This window comes from Lynx canadensis, chromosome B4 (assembly GCF_007474595.2).
Source record: "Lynx canadensis isolate LIC74 chromosome B4, mLynCan4.pri.v2, whole genome shotgun sequence".
Classification (NCBI taxonomy): Eukaryota; Metazoa; Chordata; class Mammalia; order Carnivora; family Felidae; genus Lynx; species Lynx canadensis.
In genome coordinates this window covers 60,211,313-60,230,127 of record NC_044309.1, presented here as the reverse complement: position 1 = coordinate 60,230,127, position 18,815 = coordinate 60,211,313, and the positions used below count along the sequence as shown (strand labels likewise).

At 41.1% G+C, this 18,815-nt stretch overlaps 1 protein-coding gene and 1 long non-coding RNA gene across 9 annotated transcripts in view; both read right to left on the bottom strand.

Moving 5' to 3' along the window:
• The window catches only part of PPFIBP1 (PPFIA binding protein 1), a 117,458-nt gene extending 103,600 nt beyond the window's left edge, over nt 1-13,858 (bottom strand). For 3 of the 8 annotated variants that reach the window (XM_030322040.1, XM_030322044.1, XM_030322045.1), the window contains exon 1: nt 13,737-13,856. The gene's annotated coding sequence lies outside the window, so the exon portion shown is untranslated. Of the gene's footprint in view, nt 1-13,736 lie in introns of all 8 variants that reach the window. The other 5 variants (XM_032593939.1, XM_030322046.1, XM_030322047.1 and 2 more) reach the window with 3 other exon arrangements.
• A 703-nt stretch (nt 13,859-14,561) lies between these two features.
• Nucleotides 14,562-18,815, bottom strand: part of LOC115518519 — a 56,632-nt gene continuing 52,378 nt past the window's right edge. The window contains exon 3 of the long non-coding RNA XR_003970291.1: nt 14,562-15,089. This is a non-coding gene — a long non-coding RNA (uncharacterized LOC115518519). The remainder of the gene's footprint in view (nt 15,090-18,815) is intronic.

Here is an 18,815-nt window from a genome sequence, read left to right as displayed (position 1 = left end):
CCCCCACTATCTGGGGAATTTGCCCTTAAAGATGCCGCTCTCAGGTTACTATAGCCAAGAACGATCCTGGCAGGTGCAGTTGACCGTGCCCTTCCTTAAGCTGGGCCCCAGTCCCCATCCTGCCACCCTCACACCATGACTTGTACTTTTCAGCTCTCTTCATCCAACTAGTTTACCTACAGACCAACTTCTTGGTTCCTTTTTACTATACAGTGTCTGGTACACAGTGGTCTGTCTCAATAACATTTTTTAAATGATTTGAATATAACTTATTTCTTTAAACTTGTTCCTATATAATTTTTTTGAAAAGTGAAATATAACAGCTTAGAGTTGCTATTCTTTAAGTTAAAAGTTAGGGCAAGCTGGGGCGCCTGGGTGGCTCTGTTGGTTAAGCATTGACTTCAGCTCAGGTCATGATCTTGCGGTTCGTGAGTTCGAGCCCCGCGTCAGGCTCTGTGCTGACAGCTCGGAGCCTGGAGCCTGCTTCCGATTCTGTGTCTCTATCTCTCTCAGTCCCTCCCCCACTCATCTCTGTCTATGTGCATGTGTGTCTCTCTCTCAAAAAAATAAACATTAAAAAAAAAAAAGAAAACAGTTTAAAAAAAAAAGTTAGGGCAAGCAGGGTTAAGAGCAGGAATGAGAGTAGAAAGCGGGGAGACAGGAAGAAAATGGCAATCCATGAAAGGCCAAGAGAAGTGGTGACCTACAGACTGAGAAATCAAAGACCAGAGGAATTCAGTAATTAATCTGAAATGTTAATTCAACAAATACACATGGAGCCCTAATGTTGCTTTAGACTAGATGTATGATATGCTTAAAAGATGACCTCTCCTACCATCGTGGCACTCGTAATCAGGGCTCTGTTATTTTAACTTTCTCTAGTAATTAAGTCAAGCTCCAAGAAAAGCTCAAACAACATGAGCTACCTCAAAAGACTGCCCACAGTGAATAAGAAGCCCTGTTCACTAGCAAGACATCTTACATATTTGTACTTAATTCTTGGTGTTCTATAAACCTGCTTGACAGGTATGAACCTATCTCTAAAATTCAAACAATGTATTTTATAAGCTTTTTTAACAAATATTCTTTGTAAAGAATTCGAATTCTAAATATTCTTTGGGGTTATCATACAACATCTGAGAGACCAAGTCCAAGTGTTTAAAAACAGGAAATATTTCAACACCTCCTCATTCATCATCGTGTCAAATATGCTGTGAAGCTATTGGCTACATGCCAAACTGTGACCAGGTTACTGGCTTTATGTCACATACGTGGAGCTGGGGCTTTGGGAGGCCCACTTATACATCAAAAGGACCTAGAGCAAAATGGAAGTGGTCACACAAAGATACAATCTTTGCTATAACCTCAAGCTAGAATGATTGCACTTATCAGACACGTGCTAATCTACTTAACCAATACATTTTGGGATCCCATTATCTCAAAATGAAAACAATTCTTTCAAGTGAACTACTCAACCTTGAAACCCATAAAGCTCAGTTTAACTTAAATATTCATATTCTACAATCTATAACATCATAATGAGCCAGAATACAGCAAAAGCTTATCAAGCAAACGTAGACAGTATTCAGCTCCCTCCACACACAGAATCAGATAGACTAATGTAAAATTGTATACATCATCCCATGTCAATTTCTTACTTAGCAAGATCCCCTTGAGAGAAAAGTGTGTGTACCATACCAGCAAAACAAGGGCGAAACCATCTTATCCAGATTTAAAGAACAGAATATTAAAGTTCATGGCTCCAGAGGACACACAGGTCTACATCTACCTGGTTACAAAAACAGTGGCCCAAATCCTCTTAACAAAAAAAAAGGAAAAATGGAACAAGTTCTACATGAATTCACAAGACTGTCTGGTAAGGTTTGTACCCCAATAATTAAGAACGATTTTGTTTAGGCAGGAGGCTTAAACAAACTGCTTCAAAAATAAGTCTTTTCATTATGAGTGACAAGTAGAAGAAATTCTATTCCATACAGTGGGCTCTCTAATTTCAAGATGGATGGGGAGGCTTTACGTTGCACTTCATGGAGTCCGTCTTTTCCTGCTACCCCCTCAGACCCCAACAAAGAGAACAACACCCTGCTTTCAAAAGTGAAATAAGATCCTCATCAGATAACACCAAACCACTGAGTGAGCCAGTCATGAGTCGTGTGGGTACAAAAGCCTTAGGGTGAATTCCCAAAAGGATTATAAACCTAGATCAAGAAATCCCCTTACTAAACAATTTGTTTACGATTCCACCTTTCCAAGGAATTCCATGGTTTTGATGCCCTTTGGATTTCAATCTAATATGCTTGAAGTATTTCATCAGGAAATACTTGTGAGGTATTTTCAAATGGGAGGGCAGACATCAAATATCTATTCAGGTTGTGGCTGTTGAATGAAAATTCATCTCATTATTACTGAATTCTCTTAGTCTAGAAGGAAATCAGAATGACAATTTAACTTCATTCTTCCTTACCTGCATCAATAAAGATTATTTTAAGTGCAAATCTCCAAAACTAAAGAGATCCCTCCTTCCTCATAGAACTTTCCCATGCACTCATCACAAAGGAAAACACTGGACACATTCATTGTTAATACAGGTTTGGAGAGTCGTTTTTATGCTCCCCTCTCATCAACCCCACTACCATCTGTCTTTGGGGCCTAGATTCTCCCCAAAGACCATGGTGGTTTCAGTAGAGTACTAACTGAATTGTTAGTTGATCTAGTTGAAAACTGACTAATATCTAGGCATTTTTCAAAAACATTTCAGATTTCCAGAGTTTATTTAGCTTTTGTTGGAATTTAAATTTGTTTTAATGTTTAATTTAGAGAGAGAGAGAGAGAGAGAGAGAGAGAGAGAGAGAGAGCAGGGGAGGGGCAGAGAGAGAGGAGACACAGAATGTAAAGCAGGCTCCAGGCTCCAAGCTGTCAGCATAGAGCCTGATGCAATGTGGGGCTTGAACTCACAAGCTCACGACCTGAGCTGAAATCGGACACTTAACTGACACAGCCACCCTTAGCTGTGCCCTTAGCTTTTGTCGAAATTTAAAAGAATGATTTTTGCCCAATGGACAGCTAGCTCTCTTCTCTTTCATGTTATCCCAAGTTCCAGGGCCTGGAGAGCTCATGTTTACCTTCAAAAAAAACAAAACAAAACTTGTTGGACACTTTCTGTTTTTCACAAACCAAGGAACAGCCTGACACTTTATAGTACTAATAATTCTTACATGGGGCGCCTGGGTGGCGCAGTCGGTTAAGCGTCCGACTTCAGCCAGGTCACGATCTCGCAGTCCGTGAGTTCGAGCCCTGCGTCAGGCTCTGGGCTGATGGCTCGGAAACTGGAGCCTGTTTCCAATTCTGTGTCTCCCTCTCTCTCTGCCCCTCCCCCATTCATGCTCTGTCTCTCTCTACTGTCTCTCTAGTTTGGGTTCTTGCATGTAAAATACAATAAATAAATGAACAAACAAACAAAAATAATAATAATTCTTACAAATGGTTTCTGACATTTCCTTTTATTTTGAGCAGTGCGAGAGTGTTCTTTTTCCAATCTAAGAAGCAGCGTAAGCACACCATCACCATATGATGCATGGTACATACTGGGGATTCGTGAGGGCAAAATGGGGCGCTGCTCCAGTCTTTATTCACATCATTTGGTGTGCTCCAACTTACAGGATTAAAGCTAGAGATGTTTGTCTTAAACAAAGGTATACATTCATAGATATTAACACTCTGCAAATAATTGAGAAAAGTTCAGAGACTCCTTGAGTCCTACTCTTCAATCCCAGGTTCAAAACCCACATTCACAAATAAGATTTTCTGGCTTCAAATCTCAGGTCCACCTCTTATGGGCTATGGATCCTGGGAAGTTACTTAACCTCTCCAGGCTTTCCGTTTTATCTATCAAAAGTGATCCTATTAGTACTAGCCTCAAAGTGTTGTGGTGAGGATTTAGAAAAAGCGCCTGGCACATGATATCTGCTTACAAATTTTAGCTGTTGCTGGCTGCTGTCACATATTTCCTTTTTAAAATCTTCCTGTTAAAATTCTGCCACAGCTCCTTGTGCCTGCAGAACAGAGTCCAAGCAAACTGTCATTAAATCCCTCTAAAATAAGATCCTGATGTACTTTTCCAGTCTTATCTTACAATGCTCTGCACTCACCCATCCCGCTCCTTGCAGTACTTATCCCCTGTACCTTCTTGCCTCGGCATCTTTGCTTATACTGTCCTCTCTCTTTGGAACCACCCTAATCGTGTTCCTCTGCCCTGCTACCTACCTACTCCCAAGTGTACCCTTTCCAGGTTCATGTTAAATTCAAGCTCTTGTATAGAAGTGAGCAGGCTAGAAATAACCTCACTCTTTTTTGTGCTACCACAGCACTACCTGTAATAAGTGTACGTTTTATCCTGTTTTACAGAAATGTGCTTTCATGTCCTTCCCTCCCACTAGACAAAAGCCCCTGTGTTCTGCTTATCTTTTCTTTTCATGCTCCAAAGCCCCTGGCCCTGTTTCTTGGACATAGTAGCTCCGTGATAAATATTTGGTGAAATGAATGGTTAATCTGCAGGAAATAACAGCAACAGATAATATCTGAAATTGCACGTTGTTTCCTCTCATATAAAATTTAACTAGCTTCTACTTTAATTAAATCTAGTTCCTGGATATTTATATTGGGGGCCAGGGAGCATGGTGTAGTGTAGATGTTTCCTGAGTGGAAAAGCTCAGTTTTACCCATCAGACAAAGCTAGTTAACAAGAGAACTGTCACATCTTTCTATTTGTCTGAGTACAAACTGATATCCTATCCTCTCTTTTTTACTTAAAATGATTTTTTTTAAGTCTTCGTATTTCCAAATCCTCCAGACAATGTCTAAATTCATTCACCCACTCAACTACATTTACGGAACATAACATGCTACAGGCTGAGAGGCTATGCACAAAGATGATTAGATAGACCTTTCCCTTAAAGAGCTCGTACTTGTAGGGGGGATGGGCATCTTGCCAGACACAGCACAGGGGAAGATCTGGGAGGAGCAGACAACATTGGCAACGACACTGTGCAAAAGCCAAAAGTCCTAAAGGGCATGCGTGGGAGACAGTGAAAAGTCTAGTTCCGCCGCCGAGCACAGGATGATGTCCTTCAGTGCAAGGGTAAGAGACAGAAGCTGGAAATGCAGGGATGGAGCCAGATCACTAAGGAGTTTTGAATTGTATCTTACGAGGAGAATGAAATTCTGAAGCAAGACACTGAGATGATTAAATCATGTTCTAGAAAGGCTTCTGATAACAGCAGTGTGGAAGGGGGACTGAAGAGGAGAGAAGTTGGTAGCAGGAATATGAGCAAAAAAGCCAAGAAAGAAACTGCTCCGTGGTGAGATGGAAGAAGGAATCAAATGCTGATTTAGCCCTTAAGTAGTCTTCTCAGTATGGTTGGCGGTACTCCTATTCCGCTCTCAGCCCAGCTACAATATCCCCCATGCTACCCCAGCTCCTAGACTCTACTTCCTCTGACATTTAGTAAGCATTTACATGAGTTAATTTAATAAATGCAGGAGGCAGGAAGTTAGCTAAGCTGAAAAGATGCATCAGATTCCAAAGGTGCCCTGAAGTAGACTGTCAGATAATACCAAGCAGATTTCTCCTCGCTCTTTCCTTCATTCGTTCATTTTAGTACTCATTCACCCACTGGGGTTCCACTATGTGCTGGCCATTATTACCTTTCATGTCAAGGACACGGGGATACACAAGCCATTGCTCCTTTTCTCTACATGTTCAAAGCCTGGCTATAGTGTTGTCACTTGTTCAACAATAGGAATCACCAATTGGGCAAGTTGTCCTTAACAGTTTTCATATTAGCAGAGGCTGTTTAAAAATGTGTTCTGGATAGTGGTCACAGTACCAACTTGAAACTTATTTTTACCTTAAATGATTGGTTTGGTACACACTCTGTAGAGCTGGACTAAAAAGGGTTCCCGCCACAATAATTGGGATTACTTTTCTCATGTCACACAGTAGATATTGTGGATTTGCCCACTAACAAAAATGTATTTGTAAACCCAAAATCAGTACTCGTTGCGTTTTCATGGGCATTCCTGGACAAGCACAGAGCAGTAAAAAATTTGAGTTGCCTGTGAACACGGTCCCAGCTGAAGGTGAATAAGGCAATGCTCTCCCTTCTTATTTCAGATCAGCATTCATATTACAAACAAGTGTTTATAGGGCTGAGGTGCTGTCTAGTGTTCCCAAGTGAAAGAGGCTGTGACGTGCCTTGCAGAGAAAAACGGGTGTGTTAGATAAGCTTTGTTTAGGCATATGTTATAGCACTGTTGATTGCGAGTTCATTGTTAATGAATCAACAATATTAAATAGGTGCCTTAAAGAGATGAAGACTATACATTGATCAATGAGAAAATGTGACAGAAGCTCACAGGAACCTAAATTTATATACCCACCAGGGCCAATGGCTCAGTATTGCTAATTCAGTATTTGCGGTGACCTTACAGAATGTAACTACCACAAATAACGAGAATCGACTGTATCGTATTAAAGAGTGCAAAGAACCAACCACACATAACACGTTGATTTTTTTCAGCTCTACCTTCTTCTTTTTTTTTTTTTTTAATTTTTTTTCAACATTTATTTATTTTTGGGACAGAGAGAGACAGAGCATGAACGAGGGAGGGGCAGAGAGAGAGGGAGACACAGAATCGGAAACAGGCTCCAGGCTCTGAGCCATCAGCCCAGAGCCTGACGCGGGGCTCGAACTCACGGACCGTGAGATCGTGACCTGGCTGAAGTCGGACGCTTAACCGACTGCGCCACCCAGGCGCCCCAATCAGCTCTACCTTCTGAGGACCCAGGAGGACCCCCAAGTGAGGAAGCAGAAATCGCTTTCTGAATCCTACAACATTCCATTAGAATTACTCGGTATTTTCTATTCCTCTAAAATCACTCCACACAGACTCACAGAGAAGTGTTGCTGCTTGTGCTGGCTAACAAGGGGAGGAAAGAGAAAGGGTCAACAGGCCAGGAGGCACTGTGGGTCAACGCAAACAGGTGTTTTGGCTGTCGCTCTGCTCTTCTTGGGACAAGTCTTATGTCTGAAGGCCCACTACTCCTTGAAGGCCACTTATTTCCTGCTTGATACTTCTTTTTTTCACTCTCCCAAGAACACAGAAGGCTCCGTCTCTGGGTGCCAGGCTTCTGAAAAGGGGTGTTCTGTGCCAGACCTCAGTCAAGACCAATTCAGACTATGAAGAACCAAAAGGCCCACCTCTCTAAGCAAAGAATCCATTCTTTAATTTCTGAAAATTTACAGACAGTAAGACCATTTAAATCTTACAAATCAGGAGCACCTGGGTGGCTCAGTCGGTTGAGGTTCCGACTTCAGCTCAGGTCATGATCTCACAGCTCATGAGTTCGAGCCCCGCATCACACTCTGTGCAGACAGCTCAGAGCCCAGAGCCTGCTTCAGATTCTGTCTGAAGATTCTGTCTCCCTCCCTCTCTCTGCCCCTTGCCTGCTCACACTCTGTCTCTGCCTCTCAAAAATAAATAAACATTGAAAAAATAAAATCTCACAAATCATCCAAAACTTTTGCAAATGCCCAGGATTCACGTTTCCCATTGTAAAGGCTAATCTCCTCAAGCAGGAAACAACTTCTGGAAATTGGTGTACTGGAAACTAGCTTCCCTGCTCCAGGAATTCCTTGCATTAGAACCAGAAGCATTAATGGACAGAGTTCCATCCTGTGTCTGTCTCTACCACCCAAGGTTGACATCAAGTTTATTTGTTAAACAAAACAGTCATCCAAGTTCAGACCTATTGAAAAGCTTCCAAGCAAGATGAGAGGCCACGGCCAGGAGGAGGAACAGCTAATCAGAAATCAAGGGCAGGAAAAGCTGGACCCAAAATAAATATAGTACAAAATGCCCAGAATAGCCCAGAAAGACAGCTGATGACCTTTTCTTCTAAAATCTCTTAATATCCCAGTATCAAATAGCCACGTACCTAAAACCAAGCACATAATGACTACCATGAAGGTAAGGAATAAAGTGAAAACAAATATAAAAATAAGAAAAGCTGATGGTACAGTGACAACTCGTGTTTTGAAAGACAAACTAAAACACAGACGACAAATATAATTATTGCATGGTACTGAGGAGTCCGTCATTGGCGAGGGATTATACCAGAGTTTGAGGTAATAGCAAGTTGTTGAAGCTATCTCAAGCTCTAAGAGCTACCATAATTTCTTAACAGACAGCATGTATTATTTTTTGCCTAAAGACTAAATGGGTCCTGCTACAGTGGCTGTAAATTACCACACCCCTAATTTAAGTCTCCTCTAGGTTGAACAAGCTCTGGGCTGTGACTCTTCAGGGGGAAGGCAGCATTTGGGTATTCCAGGAACACGGAACACACCCTGGGGACACAACCTCATTTCTTTGACTATGATGCACAAAGCCTCCAGCTACTGCTAAATAATAAAGAACGACTGAAATCCCTTCTCCCACTTCCTTGCCCCCTAAGCCATGGAGAGCCTTGGCTAATTGAAATTCTGATGATGCCAGAACCATGCATTTCAAAAAATGCCATAATATTAAACCATAGATCCACTAAATGAGATCCACTAAAATTCCCTTGGACCTTCTTCCTTCTTAAAAAACTGCTGAAACTATATGCCTAAAGTGCCGTCCGAAGTGCTAAGTTCTTCTAATTAAACAAACACATAGCACTTAAAAGCACCACCTGTCCAGTTATAGAGCCAATGCATGTGCACACACACACACACACACCCTCCACATGATTTGGTTATTTATTTGCAAAATGTGTAAACATTTCCTTTCTCTCCAAGTTACACCCATGCATATCTGTATTAAGAAGGGGAAAAAAAATCAGTCACTGACTGCCAATTTCCTAACGGGGTGGGGAAAAAACAAAGCAACTGAGAATAAAGACTGCTAAGGCTTAGCAAATAGCTTCAAGCTACCCTCCAACTCCATTGCACCTCACACACAAAGGAAGCCTCTGCTTAAAGGAATAGTTCTAAAACCCCAACCACATCTCCCTTGGATTGTAAAGGAGATCCTAGTTACTTGGTAAAAGAGGGAGAGATCACTAGAGGGGGAAAAAAAATGGAAATAAAAATCTTTTAATGGAAAGAAATTCATTTACATATTGTCTCAAGTTATAACAGACCAATAAAACACAAAACACATATGTGACACATGATTCCAAATAAGATTGCCAATCCCAAGCAGTATTTTGAGAATTACCCAGGAGGTAGAAAACATCAACACCATATGATAAAGTGAACAAGACTACCAGGGTATGGAGAAAGAGAGCCCAAAGGGCCAGAGCTACGGGGGCTGCTTTTCTTTAGGGGCAACATCATCTCAGCGGCTACAAAATGCCTGTTCAGAAACCACTACATGACAAGGTGCAGCGATTATATAAGCAGGCCTGAGTAATAAAGTGCACAGTCCCACGGCCTTCCTCAGCCTGAAGAAGACAGGGCAGTAACAAAGCCAGATGAGAGGCCCCACCTCATTCCTGTGCCTGGGTCCATCCAGCCTCCAAAGTGGCATAACCAGACAGCTTTCACCACCACCATCCCGTGACCTCAAGAACCATGAGCACAATGTAGAGAGAAGGGTGTTGCCTGGGCTCTGAGACAAATGATACTTCTTGTTTGCCAGTTGCCAGAACATCTAAATGCCGGAAAGTACAAACATCCCAAAGTTTTTGGTTTAATTCTTTCCTATATGCCCTCCTGCATCAGCTGCATGTAGATACCCCTGGGTATAAGAGGATCGAGGTCGGAACTTAAAAGTAATAATTAAGTAGGGGCGCCTGGGTGGCTCAGTCGGATGAGTGTCCAACTCTTGATTTCAGCTCAGGTGTCAAGATCTCACAGTTCATGGGATCAACCCCCACATCGGCTTGGCTCCAACAATGCGGAGCCTGCTTGGGATATTCTCTCTCTCTCTCTCTCTCTCTCTCTCTCTCTCTCCCTCCCTCCCTCCCTCCCTCCCTCCCTCCCTCCCCCACTCACACTCTTGTCTCTCTCAAAATAAATAAATAAACTTAAAAAAATAAGTAATAACACTATTTGGTACTTATTTGATTAATTTAATTAATCCAATATTTAATTTCTATGACAATTATTCAATGTTTTTTAGTAAATATTTGCTTTGACATCAGGAACAACAAAACAAAGCCAATTTTGGGGGCAGGGTGACACTCCCAAAGATGTAATGTGGGAAGTGGGAATTTAAATAGAGATATGAGAGAAAGCCAAATACAGCTTTCATAATCTAGCTATGTCATATATTTAAATACATGTCTTATATATTTGTGTAGTTGATATATATATATATATACACCCTTTCATGAATAGAGCATGTGTATTAGAGCTTGTTAAAGCAAATGCTGCTGTGAAAATAAATGTAGATATACTCTTACAACCTTAAATCAGTTACCTCACTTTAGTCATTTAATGTTTTATCTGATATGGATAGTAACTATTTGGTGAACTTAGGTCATATCTTAAAACTGCTCCTTCATCTACTATCGTAAGTACCAACATATGCTGTCAAAGGATCCTCTGACTTGGAATGAACCTGTCAAAGAATCTAGCATTTAGAAAAATATAAATATTGGGGCGCTGGGGTGGCTCAGTCAGTTGAGCAACCGACTCTTGATTTTGGCTCAGGTCAATGATCTCACACTGAGCGTGAAGTCTGCTTAAGATTTTCTCTCTCCCTCTGCCCCTCTCCCCTGCTCGCATACTCTCCCTAAAAAAAAAAAATACACTCCCAAACTAGGTATGACATTTAGAGGATTCACAGAACTCCCCTCTGCCTCAAAGTACCAATCTAAACTATTCCTGATTTTATAGATGAGGAAACAGAGGCCCATGGCAAATGATATACCAGAAGTGCCAAAGCTAGTACTAGAAAAATCAGAAGTAGAATTTCAGAGTTTTGGGTAAATTGTTCTCCTTGCTCAAATCACTCTAAAAGTTTTTTCAGAACACTAGAGTATTCATTTGTTTGATCATAATCTCACCGAGGTCAGGGGCGTCTGAGTGGCTCAGCTGGCTGAGCGTCCGACTCTTGATTTCGGCTCAGGTCATGATCTCATGGCTTGTGAGTTCAAGCCCCACATCGGGCTCCACATTGACAGCGAGGGGCCTGCTTGGGCTTCTGTCTCTCTCCCTCTCTTTCTGTCCCTCCCCTGCTCAAGCTATTTCTCCCTCTCTCAAAATAAACAAACTTAAAACAAATTTTTTTTTATAAAAATAATCTCACCGAGGGCAAAATCAAGCTTAATCGATACCATATGTCCTAATAGCTAGTACAGAATCACTAATGGGTGAAAAGACGTGGCCAACCACAACCAGTTGGGAAGCATACCCTATACTGGGTGTGGTGGTATGTAGTAAGTCACCCACAGAGCCTCTCACCACAGTCCCCTGGTAAATAAGGACACCTTATTTACATTTGCAAAATGCCTGCCAAGAATTGAGAGTCCAACAAAAATTCTGATTTTCCTTTGTCCGAAATGACCCAACTTCCCCATGAATCTCAGCTCCACTGGCTTCTTCTTGAATTAACCGAGTAAAGGAGTTCCAACAACCAACAGTGTCTTCACTGACTCACCCTGGGGAGGGCCTGGCCAAGAACACATGGACAAATGTTTCCTTTCATCTTTCCTCTGATTTCAGTTTAAGGTGAGGCAAGTCGGAAAATACTTATTAGTGTTCACCATACTTAAAAAAGAAACTAGCTAGTCTTATGTTTTTAAAAAAATCACCTGAGGGGCGCCTGGGTGGCGCAGTCGGTTAAGCATCCAACTTCAGCCAGGTCACGATCTCACAGTCTGTGAGTTCGAGCCCCGCGTCGGGCTCTGGGCTGATGGCTCGGAGCCTGGAGCCTGTTTCAGATTCTGTGTCTCCCTCTCTCTCTGCCCCTCCCCCGTTCATGCTCTGTCTCTCTCAGTCCCAAAAATAAATAAACGTTGAAAAAAAAAAAATTAAAAAAAAAAATCACCTGGAAACTCTTATGAAGTCTCAGCTACTGAGTCAAACAGGCAACATCCATAAGAAGATTCCGAAAAATAGTAAGAATAATGGCTGTCATTATTGGGTGTACAACACACCCAAATGCACACTGCAGACATTATGGCAGTAAACTGTCACAGCAAACCTATTAGGTAAGCACATTAATATCCCTACTTTACAGAGGAAAGAGCTAACCTGGGGAGATGGTCGGAAGAGGCAGGAGCTGTGACCTGAACACAGAATGGTCGCACGGCAAGACCCTCACGCCCACACCCCACATTTGTTTGAAAATACATTTGTTTCCTAGTTTGGTAATTCTATTGAGTAAGTCCGGGTCGGCTCAAGATTCATACAGTAGGAACTGGTTTTTCAAAGCTTCCTCAAAACAAAATTAGACTTAAAAAGAAATTTGGCCAACATTAGAATAAATTCGTTCAGAAAATGCTTTGAGAGCTCCTTCTGAGATTCAGCCTGCCTGCCTGCAACAATAGTTCTTTTTTTTTTTTTTAAGTTTATTTATTTTTGAGAAGAGGGGAGGGAGGTGGGTGGGGGAGGGGCAGAGCGACATAATCCCAAGCAGCTTTCCCCCTGATGTGGGGCTCGATCCCATGAACCATGAGATCGTGACCTGAGCCAAGACCAAGAGTCAGAAGCTTAAGCGACTGAGCCACCCAGGCGCCCCTCATTATTTATTTCTTTATTCATCTCCCCAAACTCTTCAGTCTCACAATACAGATTCTTCCCCTGGGTTGTCAGTTTTTAAGGCCCTTGATCAGGTTGATGAGATCTCCTAATCATTTCTAGGGTAGCCGAGCCATCTCTCTTTTCTGGATTTACGGCCTCTTCCCCTCTGTAACCATTTCCTGGACCCAACCAAAGCCCTTCTCTGCCAGGAGAGCAAGCCTTACCACACCACACACGTATCAAGGAAGGCTTCCACCTGGCCACACTCTCAATCTACAAGAGCAATATACAAAAGCATCTTTATCTGTCTCCGACTAGCATGTTTGGACCATCAGGCTGAGCCAGACAAATCACCTGGCTACCTAAAATCAACTTGTCTGCTTTCAAAGACATTTATTTAGTTCAACATCACTCCCCAGATCTGCAGAATCTAAATCACTGAGTAGTCTCTGAACAAAATACAAACACCAGAAGATATGTGCAAAAATATTCATCAAAGCACTATTCGTTATTCATCCAAACTGGATAGCACCTAAATGTCCAGCAACTTTAAAAGAGATATATAGGGGCGCCTGGGTGGCTCAGTTGGTTGGGCATCCGACTTCGGCTCAGGTCATGATCTCACGGTCTGTGAGTTGGAGCCCCGCGTCGGGCTCTGTGCTGACAGCTCGGAGCCTGGAGCCTGTTTCAGATTCTGTGTCTCCCTCTCTCTCTGACCCTCCCCCATTCATGCTGTCTCTCCCTGTCTCAAAAATAAACGTTAAATTAAAAAAAAAAAAAAAAAAAAGAGAGATATAATTGAATACCATTAAGAGCAAGGAGAATGAAATAAAACAAACTTATGCAATACTGTAGAAGAATTTCACAAATACAGTAAGAAAAATAAGCCAGACACAAAAGAATATATAGTACATGATTCTATTCACACGAATTTTTTCAACAGGCAAACTTATCAATGGCATTAGAAATCATGGAATCAGTTACCTCCAGGAACATTAGAAGAGGAGGGTTCTGGGGTGCCGGCAATTTTCTGTTAATCTGGGTGCTGTTGCAAAGGTGTGTCCATTTTGTGACAATTATTCCCTCAAGCCATCCACTTATGATTTGTGCACTTTCCTTCATAATTTATTTCCATAAAGAGCTGACTGAAAGAGACCCCAGAGAACGTCTGGTCTGCTCTCCTCAGTTGGCATAAATAAAAGTAACTGTTTCCCATGTATGTTAACTATCTCAAGGACACACAGGAAATCCATGGAAGGTCTGGGACTAGACATTTTATCTCTTAACTCCCCATCTAGGTACCAAAGCTACCTCTCAAAAGTGGGAGAATGTTTCTCTAATTTCCTTCCTTGTGACTATGGCCAAACTTTAGAAGGATTAGGCTCATATTCCTGTTAAGAATACAACCCAGAAGGTTCTAGTCTCCTACCAAAAGCAGTGCCAAGAAAAGCATTTTAAACACCATTTACATAGGATATGGCCAATCAAAAAATGTCAGCACCAAATTCACACAGTGGGTTTTGCCACTTAACAGTTGTGTGCCGGTCAGCAAACTCCCTACCCTTCTCTGAACCTTAGTATCCTCATGCAGATCACTGAAATGTTAACTCCAACCGTGCAAGATTGCCATGACAATATAAGATCATAGTATCAGAGCAGTGCCTGGCACGTTGCAAACACTGGAAAAAGTATTTGTTAAATGAATACTGATTGCATTGAATGAATCAAGTACCTATCACTTGGAAGATGCTCAACAAATAGCTAAGTATTATTATTACTGAACAAGAATAACGGGAAGGAAGAGAGTAAATAAGCTTATGTGAAAACACCTCATGTTTCTAAACGTACAGGGTCATTAAGGGGTTGACCAAATTCTCACTGGCTTCAATACAGCACTGAGATGGTCTGTGGGACAAAGAGCCATCAAGGATTGAGAAGAGGGTGGTGCTTTTTCTGTGCTAGCAGGTCTGTGTTTTTCTTCTCGCTGCCAACCAGATTTGCTCACTGACTGCCATAACACATCTAAATTCTACAATCACCTATGTTAGTCATAGCACTTTTAGAATTGAAAAACTTTTCCAGAGGGGGGTGGGTCATCAATTGTCACAGACTTAATGAGTAGACGGACACAGTTGAGTAACTTTACTACTGGGAAAAAATTTACACACTCAATATACAGAAAGGTAATTACAGGCTTTACAAGTGTTGGAAATAAACAATGCAGAGGAGAAAGTTTACTCACATTTTTAAAAGCAAGTTTAATAGTGATTTTTTTTCTTCAGCTCTTCAAATTTTCCATGTACTTCTTAGCAAACTGATCCATAAAATTCTTCTATACTGAAAAGAAACAAATATAAAAAAGATAAAATTAATTTCAAATTATAGCACACCAGAAAAAAAATACAGCCTATAGATGGTCAAGTATTGTATAAACAAAGAGCATCAAACTAGATAACACATGTGTAATTAAAAACATGAAAATGTGTTAAGGACCAACAGATTTAACTAACTTCCTTCCAGTTCTTTCTTTGCTTCCTCCCCCTTTTTTCCTCCCCTTGCCCCCAGCATTCCCTTCTCCTTCTTCCTTACTTCCCCAGTTGCTGGACAACCTCAAATATTCCTTGAAGCCTGAGTTTCAGCAGAAAACCACCATCATTCATTTTTATAGCACAAAGTACCTGGCACATGTTAGGTATTCTATGAATGTTTGTTGAGTAAATGAACAAATCATAACTTGACAATATTTGGTGGCTAAGGTTAAAAAAAAAAAGGAAATTATTTTCTTGTCCAACGAGACCAATCAATATGCAGACAATATGGCAGAAACATATATACCGTTTTCTAGGCTTGCAATTAGACTTGACTGATTTCCTTACCTCCTATAAATAACAAATACTTAGAAAAAAAATTTCCAGTACTATATGTATGGGCATGTATATCCTCACCATTACAGTAATAACATATTTTGGTCGTTAAGGAATATTTAGGAATAGAAGTTCCTTTAGAGGTGCTCACTACTCAAATGAGAAAGCAAAAGTATCTCCAAGTTAAATACCAGATATGTTACCTTACATGTGTTTCTCAAATCTATATATAGTCAGAGCCAGTCCCGGATAAAATTATGAAGGAGCAGTGTGGTTCCTTCCTTCTTTAATCTGTCCTTTTGAGGAGCCAGTGACCCCAGATGTTTAAGGAAGGAAGGAAAGAATAGGATCAGATCTGTGGCTCAAACAGCTTAACGCATATCCTTCCTAAGGACATTTGCATTTGAAAAAGACCTTCAAAAGAGGCAGGTGCTTAACACGGAAATAAAATGCATTACTGACAACAGAATTTCACGTATGAATGGGGGATAGTGGCTGTCTTAAAGAAATCTCTCCACTCAGGTAAGCATCTGCCCATTCTGTCTCCCCTAAAGCTGGCTTCATGTATGACCCACACAGACACACCAATCCAGGTGAATTTTAAGCAATTAATGATGCACGCATAAGCCAGCCTAATTTTAAGACTAGTCTGTGCTCCAAAAGTAAACAGTTGTATTAGTCAACAGCTTTCCACATGAGTGTTTAGGAACCCTACTCCATAGGTGCTTCTGAGAAAGGCAGGAGTGAGCGACGTGTGGCAGCAAGTACAGCAGCTTCTCTCTTGTCTGTTGTAGACTTAGATCCAAGATTGGGGTTAGGGAAGGGGTTTCCTTGAGCGCTCATGAAAGGGCTGAAATTGATGATTACATTAGCAACTAGCACAGAAAATCCCAATGAGTTCATAACCGAACAGATATAAAATCATCATCACACCAAAATCCTGTTAGAAAACACCATTTCTAACAGGGCCTTTGTGGGGGAATGTGAGTTCTACGCGGGGTCCCAGAGCCCAGGTCAACCCGGGTCTGAGCAGGCAAGAGCCTCGCCTGTGCTTTCAAGTCCCGCCCTGCAACCAACAGCAGAAGGAAGGGATCAACAGTGAGGGACAAGACTACAGTGGGGACAACCTGAGGATGTTCCAGAGGTGGGGAAAGAGAGGCCTCCAGCAGGGAGGAAGACACAGAGGGTTTCTGTGAGTCAGCTACGTCCCCAGGCCCCTTCCCAATCCCCATGAGCCTCGTTGCTAGAAATTACACGTGCAAGGTTTAGACTTCACCATAGGTCAGGGCCTATCAGGTACAAATGAGGACAGAAAAATCAGTGGAACGGGTTTAAAGAGAAGAAAAAAATACATACCTATATTCTGTAAGACCCAATTCAAAACATATAAAATAAAAAAATTTTAAAGAGAATTGTAAGAAAGTGTTCCCTGAACTTGCTCCAGACGATTCTATTCAATTGAGAAACACTGAGTATTTTCAATCCCTCCCTCTGCACAGAGCTCTGATTATTTGGCCCAACCAAGAATGAATACATAAAAACATTTATAAACATGAACCATTGGGTTTTTTGAGTTTCCATCATGAGCCTTGTTTAAGTAAGTCAAAGATGTCCTTTGTTACACAGTTTTGATCGAATGCAAGAGAATGTAGTCATTTCCTCGGAAACAGACGTAAGTTATAAATATGAACTAACCAACAAAGCCACTCACAAAAAAGGTTCACTGACAAGTTTAATTTAAAAAGAACACTTTATTAAACTGAAAAGTAAGCCAGAAAAACATCCAAACCCATGCAAACAACATTCCTAGCAGAAAAACCTGTTGTGTAATGACAAGGATAATTACAAATAGCATGTTATCTGACTCACATATTTTTCCTACACAGAAATTACAAAAAAAAAAAAAAAGACAAAAAAACAAACAACAGTCTGTATTTGTGTTCTTTTAATAAAACAACCCTTATCATCCTGCCCAAATCACAGATTTCAAATTCTAAGAAAAATCCTCCAGGCCATTACATCAGCAACTTCTATACATCTCTTTGAGATGGGAAAACACATTTATTACTATTGGTGACTTTCTAAATCCTTTAGATCTTCTCAAGCATGACCATCACAACTGAGAATAACACATTAAACATAATCATTTGGAGGCGAAGTTATTGTTTATTATAATAATACCTGGGTTGTAGTTTGAGGTGTTAGGGTTCAGAGCCTAGAGCCAAGAAAGAATTCTTGAGATTCGGTGCAAAAAGGTGATTTTATTAAAGCACAGGGACAGAACCCATGGGCAGAAAGAGCTGCACTGGAATTGGGTCAGGTGACTGGTTATATAGCTTCAAGTTGGGAGGGGGTAAGCCTCCTCCAAAGAATTTGGAAACAAGGTTTCCAGGACCTTGAGGGGGCTAGCTATTGCTTGGAAAAGGTCATTTACTACTGTTTAGTAAAAACTCGGTCCCTCTGATTACTCAAAAGGTCTCATCTGAGGGCCTTCAGATGTATATCAGGGGGCCATAAGCTTGCAGTAAGACTGCCAACATATATGGGGAGGGGGAGGGGAAGGCGGGCAGACATAAAAGAAGTTTCCAAAGGATTTTTTTATATGTTCAAGTAGACAGACTTACAGGATGCTGAGGGTCAGGATAATGTTAAGTTCAGATTCCCTTTTGCCCCTAGCAAAGTGTCATCAAGGCACCTGAGCTTGCAGAGGAATGTCACTCTGTCTCAAGAACTTGTCAATGGGCTGTAGGGAAATTTGTTTTTTCTTCTGCCTTCCTTTCCCACAGCAATACCTATTTCATAGATTAAAACTAAATGGAATGCAAAGTCTCTATTCAGGTATAACTTAAGCATCTGAAGCATAGGTCTACACAAACAGTCTGCAACCTGTTTTTATAAATAAAGTTTTACTGGAACACAGCCATACCTTATCAATTACAGCTTCTGCAAGACACAATGACAGAGCTGAGTAGTTGTAGAAGAGACTGTAAGTCCTGCAAAGTATAAAATACTTATTAACTGATCTGTCCCCTTAAGAAAAAATTTCCTGACCTCTGGTCTCTATATCAGTATAGTACAGTCGACCAGTTAAATACACTCAGTTGACTAAATCTTGAAATAAGAAACACTAATCCTGGTTTAACCATCTTGCTAGATAACTACCTAAGTCACTTGACCTTTAGCTGCTTTAATTTTCTCA